This window comes from Asparagus officinalis, chromosome 6 (assembly GCF_001876935.1).
Source record: "Asparagus officinalis chromosome 6, Aspof.V1, whole genome shotgun sequence".
Taxonomy (NCBI): domain Eukaryota; kingdom Viridiplantae; phylum Streptophyta; class Magnoliopsida; order Asparagales; family Asparagaceae; genus Asparagus; species Asparagus officinalis.
This window is the reverse complement of record NC_033799.1, coordinates 44,165,236-44,175,634: the sequence shown is the minus strand read 5'-3', so window position 1 is coordinate 44,175,634 and position 10,399 is coordinate 44,165,236. Positions and strand designations below refer to the sequence as shown.

General features: G+C 34.3%; 1 pseudogene; it reads right to left on the bottom strand.

The window, feature by feature from the left end:
• The window catches only part of LOC109844374, a 7,751-nt pseudogene continuing 370 nt past the window's right edge, over window positions 3,019-10,399 (bottom strand).

The following is a 10,399-nucleotide window of genomic DNA, read 5'->3' as shown; positions in this document are numbered from 1 at the left end:
CTCGTGCTGGTAACTAAACATAGATTCAAAGACCCCAACGCACTATCATACAGATAATAAACATAGGTCCATCGACCCCAACGCACTATCATGTGAATAATAAACACAGGTCCATCGACCCCAGCGCACTATCATGCGGAAAAACAAGTGTCATAGGTTCATCGACCTCTTCGCACGCTTGTGCGGATAAACGAATATCATAGGTTCATCGACCTCTTCGCACGCTCGTGCGGATAAACAAATATGTGTAGTGGAGTGAAATTCGCTCGTGCGGATAAACAAATATGTGTAGTGGAGTGAAATTCATCACGGTCTCATTTTCGGTGTACTAACTCACTAACTCAAAAGTAAAATATGTGTAGTGGAGTGAAATTCATCACGGTCTCATTTTCGGTGTACTAACTCACTAACTCAAAAGTATAATCGTAACAATATTTTATCATAATCCCCTAGGGATACTCACATAAGTTTTACAACATATTCATGACTATAAGTGTAATAAATGAGCGGCTCAAACTCCGTGAACACCTCTCAAAACAGAGCAAACAAACTCCAGAAAATAAGAAACTGAGTCAAACTACCCAGGAAAAGGTCGGCGCTAGTGTTAGTAAAACGAGCATAATATTTTCTAGGAAAACTATTTTTAGAAATAGTTTTCTGTTTTAAAAACTAGATTCAAACATATTTCAATTGGAACTGGTTTGGTTAAATTTTTAATTCATTTGCTATGCCTAGTTTTCTGTTTAACTTCATACACTTACAACAATTTTTCTGCAGGACGTGTCATTAGTAAAAAGACTATATCTTTCTCTATACAAACTATTTTTAAGATTGATTTTTTATTTTAGAAACTAGATTCACATATCTTTCATTTGGCACTATTTTAGTTTAATTTGGAGTTCATTTAATATCTCAAATTTTTAGTTTAATATCATATACCTGCTGCAGTTTTCTGCAGAACGTGTTGTTAGTCAAATGCTCATGTATTTCTCTTGAATTCACACGTAACTATCAAAATGATTAATTACACATGACAAGATCCACAAAAATAACAGAGAAAATATTTTATTTAATCAGATTCACATTTATTTAGGAAAAACACAAACCGATGATTTAAGCATTGTTACTAAACATGCGAAAAAAATAATCGATTATTTCTCTAAGATTTCAACATGATTTAAATATGATTAATAAACGAAAATAAATTCCAAAATTAATGATCATGATCATAAATCTAATAGCAACATTAATGAAAATAATATTTTTAGTTTTAGCATTTGATTAAAAATTATCATCAAAATCTAACGTGTTTTAACATGACAGATTAAGCTCAAGCATGAGAATCTCATCATTAAACTTCTTATAATTTTTACTAATTACTAGGAAGGTTTGGGTAGGAGATAATCTTGTCTCGATGCTGCCAATATTCTCAAACAAACGATTGCACGAGAATTCCCTTCACTCCAGTTGCTAGCCTCCACTTCCTCTCCACAAATGTCACAGAAAATACTATGTTTCTCTTCTACTCTTTGTGAGTTTTGTGTGTTTTAGAAGAGAGGAAGTGAGAGGTATTTATAGAGAAGTTAGGGGGACATAGAGCCTAAAACAAGAAGTAGTGGTGGAGGGAAACATGGAATAGTGGTGGAGGGAAACATGGAGTAGTTTATGGGAGTAATTTGTGGGATGTTGCTTAATGGAGGAAAAATGAGGAAAATTGTTTTTTTCTTTATATTAATTCTAACAAAGAAATCCGACTATTTTATATTCATTTTTCTGTGTTCCGTATATTGGCTGTAACTTTTTCATACGACATCAGAATAAGGTAATTTAAGATTTTTTTGGAAAACTGTTGAAGAGACCTACAACTATGGTCTTTTGAGTTTTCCAAGATTCGAACAGCATCAGTGTGTAAAACATATAAACTTTTAACTGATCATTTCACCAGATATGTATTTGCACTCGTTTATTCACAAATATACATTGAATTGATCTCAAGTCAATTCCTATAATACTCAAACATCAAAGTATGATGTTTATCACCATATAACATATTTATTATTATTTGTCGTAAAATATTTAAATTTTTGGGGTTTTACTATTCCTCAGTTGAGGAGGTGACACCCAAATCATTGAATGAGTTTTAGCCATTAAAACACTTATGTGGGAGTTAATCAAGAGCTATGGGTGAAATTCCCAAGAAACCCTTAATTAGTTTTCCTAATCTTTATTTTTTTTTAAAATTCTTCATTAATCCAATTTTAAAGCACTAATTACTTAGGCTACTACAGTGCATGCATGCAACAGAACCATTACAAATTAACTGTTTAAAATCAAACAATCTTAGATGATTTCAATGTGTTTGAACTATGTTTTTACGTTGTGAGAATCAATGTTTCAAAATTCCATAAAAATCAAATAACTTTTATCCTTGATACATGATTCAAATATGTCTAAAATCTAAATCATTAAAAAATATTACAGTGTGCTACATCAAATTTGTTTCTAGATAGAAAAGTGGGAGGAGCCGAGCGGAAATCTTATTTCATGCATACTGGAAATTGGATTAGAGTACAAATCACAATAGAGATTTTATCAGAAACATGAAGGAAATCTTATTTCATCTCTACTGGAAATTGGATTGGAGTACACATCACAATAGAGATCTTATCAGAAACATGCATGTAGGAGTGACATGATCTACTTCATAAATAAATAAAAACTACAATATCTAAACTAAGCAATTTAACCTTGTAGTTCTTTAGAAGCTCATATTCATTAAAAGTTTTGTTGACTTGCATTATAATAAAGCATTTAACCTTTGTAGTTCTGCAGCAGCTTTAACATCTTCATTAAAGTGCATAGTTATAGCGGCTAATTTTATAAAAATATAGATAAAATGCTACCATCACTTCTTTATTGGAGAAGTAAATAGTGGGACAATCGCTGCAACCAATCAATTAGTCTAACACTTGACCAGAGGAAATAACATTGCATGAGATCACAGAAAATGGCACAATAAAAAGAAAACAAACCAAAGCTCCTTTAACTCTTGAATAGATTTGGTGATCGTAAATCACAGTGTATTAAAAGTACTGAAATGAGACTAGGAAGTTGGAAGAACATCAATGGGGGCAGGATGCAAATAATTTTAAATCCACTGACATCAAATACAAAAACAAAAGGACACAAACACTAGAAAACTTCCCAGCCACGCGCAAAGAAAATAACAACAATGGGCCATACAACCACCTCCACATCCTGAGGAGCTCCTCAAACTCCAGATTTACTGCATTATAAAACATAATAATTGAATTAACAGTTGAGTTGAATAGAAGCATGCATTATATTTTTTGGAGCTGAGCTAGGCTGCTACTATTTAATAAAGATGAGGATGCTATCAATCAAATCTAGAATCTGGATTTTCAAATTGAAAAGCCATACCATGGGATGTGATCTGGCTATACATCTTTTAAGTAAAATTTCGGGGATTTTGACTTTTGCACCATGTATCATATGAAAAACACAATGATTTAACTGGAGTTTTTGTTTCTAGGTAGTCTGTGTATTACAACACATTCAACCATACTGATCTTCAATTTGGAACTCCAAATTCTAGATTAAAATCGATAGTATATACATCTTGAATACTATTAAATAGCAACCAAGCTCAACTGTCTTTTTTGATGATTTTAAAGAGTAAGTGCCAATAACTCACCTCAGCATCTTCACCTGCTGCACCCTTTCCACCGCCCTCCTTGTTAGCATCCTCTGCTATCATTAAACAAGACTACTAGTCAGGAACGATAAGCAAAAGTGCAACTGATAGACAATACAGGCCCTTGACAAGCAGCAGTGATGATAACAGATCATATTCACAGTGAAACACGTTAATATCTATTCCAGTAGCTAGCCCGGCAGTAGAGGAAACGGAACCAAAATGAATCATGAAATATCAGTGAAGTCCAAGCCTCAATTGATCATTCACTATTTTCCTAGACATTTTTTATGTTCTTTGTTTGTTGTAACTGTTACCATTTCTTATATATATGTGTGTGTGTATATACACACACGCACATATATACATACATACATATTTTTTTGGGGCGGTTCATTTCCTTTTCTGCTAGGAACAATGTGGATAAATTGCAATTGTGTTGTTTGCATTGAACTTGTGACATCTTCCTAATGGATCAGTGAACAATGTCTTTTTACCATTTATCCTTGGTCAACTTAGGTTTTGCAGATTTATTATGGTCAACTCAAATTCACCAACATGTAGCTTTTCAGCAGCTAGTGAAGCCCGCTCTGCTTTATAATTGCATCAAAACCATTTAAGTAGTTTTCCCCCTTTGAAAGAGCTCTCTCCTTTAATTTGTGTGCATGTGTTTTTGTGGTAGGTTGTGGCGGAAGGGGGGTTTTTCCCCCCTCCTTTTCATATTCCAAATGTGAATTCTTCTTCATTGTTCCCCTCATCTTCAGCATGCTCTTCCCTTTTTTTACGTGCAAATATTTCAACCTTAACACAGAAATTTTAAGAGGGTCAAGATCTATTATTATTGCTAAAAAATATTGTTTCATAAACAGTTCAAGAATGCCATCAAGTACTACAATTCATTTAGACAAGCAAAGTTCAATGTCTTGATCTTGTTTATGATTATTCTCTTACCAAATAAAAGGAAACATGAAGTGAGATAGCAGTTCCAATTCCAATAACAGAACAAAGGAGACATGAAGTGATTCATACAGACAGCAAATAAAAGTGAAGAGGCAACCATGGAAATTCATTTAGTTAATCTGTGTAATGTTAAAGAGTGTTAAAAATGTTTAAACAAATTCTTGCTCCAATCTTGTTTCAGTAATATACTTCATAGATGTGTCCTATGATTTCTTCTTGGTAAAATATGGTATCTGCGTCAACAATTAAATGTAAGATTCTCTCTATGTATCAATTTTGAATAAACCGTCTTGTTTAATATACTATTATCTTGAACATTTTTCTGGAAAAGTGCACCAAAAAAACATCACATGCTTGCCAGCTGATTTCAGCAAAATAGTAAGTGTAAAAATTCAGTCAATGAATAATACACACATCCAGGTAACGCATGTTCAAACACATGTTTTAATGTTTGCAATACACTGGATGCAACTCATAGATTACTGAAATTCCAGCAAATCATGATTCATGGATGCCACTGTTCTTTAGAAGAATGCTTGTAAAGAAAGCTGTCATATCATAAACATCATACAAGCTATGCACAGGTAGTGAAAGTTTAGACCAATTATGGTGTTAGAAAACTCAAGGAATCATCCAATTTATTGCAAATCAGAATGTTGCTAGCCCACTGCATGTTATTTAACACCACAAGGTATACACACAAACAAGCATCTAAGTTGTCCTAAACAAGGTTTTAAATGGCGGATGTCGGGTTCATGTCAGACAACTAAAATTCATGCCGGATAACAAAAATCGGGGATATGTCAGGGGACATATACTAAATATCAGATTGCCATATCGGATGGATTTCTACTCAATTTTGGTCACCAAGATGGAATATACTTGTTTTGCTATAGCTTATCCTACTTGAGTTGAGTATTCATCATCAAGACACGAATTGTTTTCCATTTATTGAAGGGAAACATTAGAATATTATGCCAACAAATAAATAAAATACACATTGTCAAACTAGAACTTTCAAAGTGTTTTGCATAAAATTAACATGAAGTAAAGTGTCTTGCATAAAATTAACATAAAGTGTTAAGACTTTGAATTGATTTTATGATACGGTTCAAACTTATTGTTTACATCATGCTTTTATGAATTATCAATTTCAATTTGTAGAGACGAAGACAAACGAGAGGAGATCGCGCTGAGAAAGAGAGCAATAATTTTTTTTCTTTGCCCCTAATCTGTATTATATTCTATCGGGTTACTATCAAGGTTTTAAATATCGGATATCGGAGAAATATCGGATGGCCAAAATTCATATCGGATTGCGAATATCGGGGAAATATCGGGGATATATGGTAAATATCGGAATGCCATAATGAATGTTTGCATACATAGTATAATGCATTAAAATGTAATCTCAACATATGTAATAAAATTTAAGCATACAAAATATGAATAATATATGTTTAGGATCACTAATCAACCTTCTAAAACAAACAAAAGTGCAAAGCAACGTTGCAACATTCAATCTGCTTTTTTTAGGGTAAAATGTCATTTGATATAATGGGGAAATCTTGATATCTCGCCCAAAAATTCCAAACACGGTATATTATTTTGTAACAAGCTATATAAAAAGATATATTGGTCCACATATCGGCTAATATATCGGTCATATCGGAGATTTATCACTCAAAATAGCCAAAAAACGGTAAAGGATATTTAAAGACCATATTGGTTGCGGCAAGCCCTGTAAAAGGATATATCGGGGGATATATCGGGCCATGTCGGGGATATTTAAAACAAGCAAGCCCTGTAAAAGGATATATCGGGGGATATATCGGGCCATGTCGGGGATATTTAAAACAATGGTTACTATAGGAACAAAAGGCTAAAAAAAAGGATTAATCAGGTTAGGCTTTTGAGTATTGAACCCAAACACCAAGACTTATCAACTCAAAAAAAATCAGCCTATTTCTGATTTTTCACGGCTGAAAATCGGTCGATGTGTCCACAATATCCCCCGACATGTCCGACATGGACCTCGAAAACGATATCCGACTTGAAATGACGATATCCGTGTCGCTCCAGCCTCTGATCCGACATTTAAAACCATGGTCCTAAATTTACATGCCAATCTAATGTAAATGTTAAAATCCAAACTATGCAGAATGGACAAGAAGAATACATTAACTGAACAAAATAGAAAGGATCCAATTCTGTGTATCTAAAGCAAAATCATGGAACTAATTTAGATCTATGGTAATAACTAACAGGGTAATTATTATGAACCCCCTTGAAATTTGGTCACTTATTATGAAAACCCCTAACATTATCTTTTCATGACATAACACCCTACATTCAGAAAAACCATGAAAACCCACTGATATTCGAAAACTCCCCCTTCTTCTTCCTTTAATATATTTCCCCTTCCTCTCAAAGACAAACACATACTAGAAAATGAAAGTTACTCCAAATAGATGCTACAATCAAGGATTTGAAGAGATTACCTTGATTTTCTATTAATTTCTTCTTTGCAATGGTCATGGACTCATGGGTACTTGAGTTTGATGTGAAAAGAGGGAAAATGGGTATTGGAATAGTTTGAGGAAGAAGAGAACATTATTGAGGGTATTTTTGACAAAACCTAGACATTGAATAGGGTTTAACAGTTTATTTTGTAATGAAACATAATGTTAAGGGGCTTCACGATAATTTGGCAAACATGAAGCGGGTTTCATAATAATTACCCTAACAAATAAGAACCATCACCAAAACATTAGCCAAGCTCTTAGCAACAAATGATCAAGCATATTTTAGTCCCACCCACAGCAACGACTTGAGTGTGTTGCATGTATACAAGGAAAGAATGAGACTCATACAAGCACATGGATAAGTCTAGATGTCCCAGCGCAAAACTTAAACTACGTAAAAAAGATAACGAAGTTCCTAGATGTTAATAAAACTCGGCCTACAAAAGAAAGTAGGTGCGCCAGGCAATAGATTAAATACCTCCATCTTCAGGAATGTCAGAGGTCCACAAGGTAAGGTTATCCCTCAAAAGTTGCATAATCAAAGTGCTGTCCTTGTAAGATTCTTCACTTAGGGTATCAAGCTCAGAAATGGCCTCATCAAAAGCTTGTTTTGCAAGGTGGCAAGCCCTGATAAACAAATTAAAGTAGCATCAGTTATAGCAAGGTCAAGAAACATACATCTTAAGCGGCAGTTGTCATACCTTTCAGGAGAGTTCATAATCTCATAGTAGAAAACTGAGAAGTTCAATGCCAATCCCAATCGAATTGGGTGAGTAGGAGAAAGATCTGCCTCAGCAGTACTGGAAGCTGCCTGTAGATGGTTGAACTTGACATCAGAGCACAAACAAATGAACAGCTTGCTAGAAAATATTCATGTCGTAACTTTAACAATCCTAATTTAAAGTAATTGAATAAAGAGAACCAGCATTCTATTCTTATGAAAAAAACATATATTAAAGTATGTATAATCTTTTAGACCTTTTTCCCAATTAATAACAATACCAAGAAGCAGCTTCTCGCCTATAGCTTTTTGGACCAACAACAGAACATTGTAACATCCTTAAGAGTGGAAAAAAAATTCACATTGAACTTATAATTGTAGTGGGTTCATTTTTAATCAAACATTTGCTGAGGAAAAACGAGGATACAAGAACAACAGACTCTGGATATCCTATAACATGTACACTGCTTTTGGGTAAAAGGTTCAGTGAAATTTTCAGATTTGGCAGAAGAATTACTCAGGTGAGTGATCCTTGGGACTCCCTATGTCAAAACCTCAATAGGTTGTTTAAGTTCTACTTAATGATACACAATGCGTCTTATGTGGTTACGTTCCTAATATCACAACGATGAGGTGGGTTATCCAAAGTGCACAATGATACTCAAGTATTTATGACATGTAGTGCTTCTAGTTGCCTTTCCCATGTTTTTTTCATGAATTGAAGTCCAAGGACATTTGCTCTAGGAAAATGCGTGAAAACAACACTCCCCCATGTTGATGGCTTACTCCTTGGCATTTGGTACTAACTAGCGAAAGTGATTACTCCTTGTCTTTCTTTACCATCATTATGTGCTATAAGCTCAGTGAAAAAGAACATTTATATTTTATAGCATATGGATGAGTAAGAAATTCCTTAGTCATCATCCACTGCTGCCATCATGCGTGGACATAGGAGATATGAAAAAAGGAAAAAAAAGGGGGTATATCTAGTAGTGGAAGGTACAACACTGAAAAGAAAAGTACAATCAATTGTCTATTTATAGAAAAGAAAAGATCTTGATTTTAACTGGTTTTATTAACTTGGAAAAGTCAAGCAAACGACAAGTTTTTGCAAAATAAGAAGAAGCTGCAAGCTCGAAACAATGCAAGCCAGCAACTTACTAAAGTAAATGAGTAATGAAGAACCCATTTCAATTGCCGATCTACATGTAAAACAGAAAACTAAATTTTCAAGCAAAAACTGATGACAAACTAAATTGTACTGCTGTGAATCTTACACCTGACGACCAGCCTTGATAAAAATTATTCACACAATTGACACTTAACTTTATTATAAAAGAAGAATTCAGTGTAAGCACACAAGATAACGCATAATTAAAATTTCACTACCATAAATCAATCAAAAGCAATACCTTTCAAAAGTAAAGGAAATGACACTAACAAACAAGCAACAATGGCAAAACCATAGTCACTCAAAACTAACTTAAACAAAGCATGAAAACTACCAAAGTTAGGAACTTTTCAATAAACATGGCTATAAATCAGACCTGGTAAGCCTTCAGTGACTGGTCTGCGGCTTCTTTCCTATCATTCCCAGTTTTGAACTCCGCCAGATAACGATAGTAATCCCCCTTCCTACAGTTCCACCAAAAAGAACATAAAAACCCAGAAGAGATATCATTAGATCATAATTGTTATAGGCCTTTTCCACTACGCCAAACTCCAAAGGGACAAAATTAGGGTTGAGAGCAAATTTTTTAGGCTAAATTACACTAAATGCCCTCTAGTTCCACCAATTTTGCACTTACGTGACCTTTATTTTAAATCTGAGCAAATAAATGCCCCAAAGTAAATAAATATTGCAGATAAATGCCTCAAAGTTAAAAAGAACCCAGTTTATCTGCATATACAAGAACACCACACAACAGAGGGAGGTGTAACATTTAGAAACTTTAGGACATTTAAGTGAGACCATTTACAAACTGAGTGTATTTATATTCAACAATGGATAAACAAGAGGGCAAGGTATTTATCTGCAATATTTAAATATCTTTGGGCATTTATTTGCTTGGTTTTGAAATAGAGGTCACTGTGAGGTTGGTGAAACTATAGGGCATTTAAGTGCAATTTAGCCTAAAATTTTATATCGGTGATGATAAAGGGAGCAATAACCTACACATATTCATACATGATTAAGAGGCATAATATAGAATAAGGTAGGGAATAAATCGGTATACATACTATATAAACTATTGTATTTAACAATAATCAACTCGGAGAGCTCAGATCTAACTCACATCTTGTAATAGAAGACCGAAGACTCCCCGGCCGATGACGAAGGGATCAGATGCTCATCGATCACAGCCATGATATCAGTGCAAATGCTCGAAAGCTCCGACTCCACCTTCTGTCTGTACTCCTTGATCTTCTTCACGTGGCTCTCGTTCCCCTTCGCCTCCTCCTTCTGCTCGATCGACG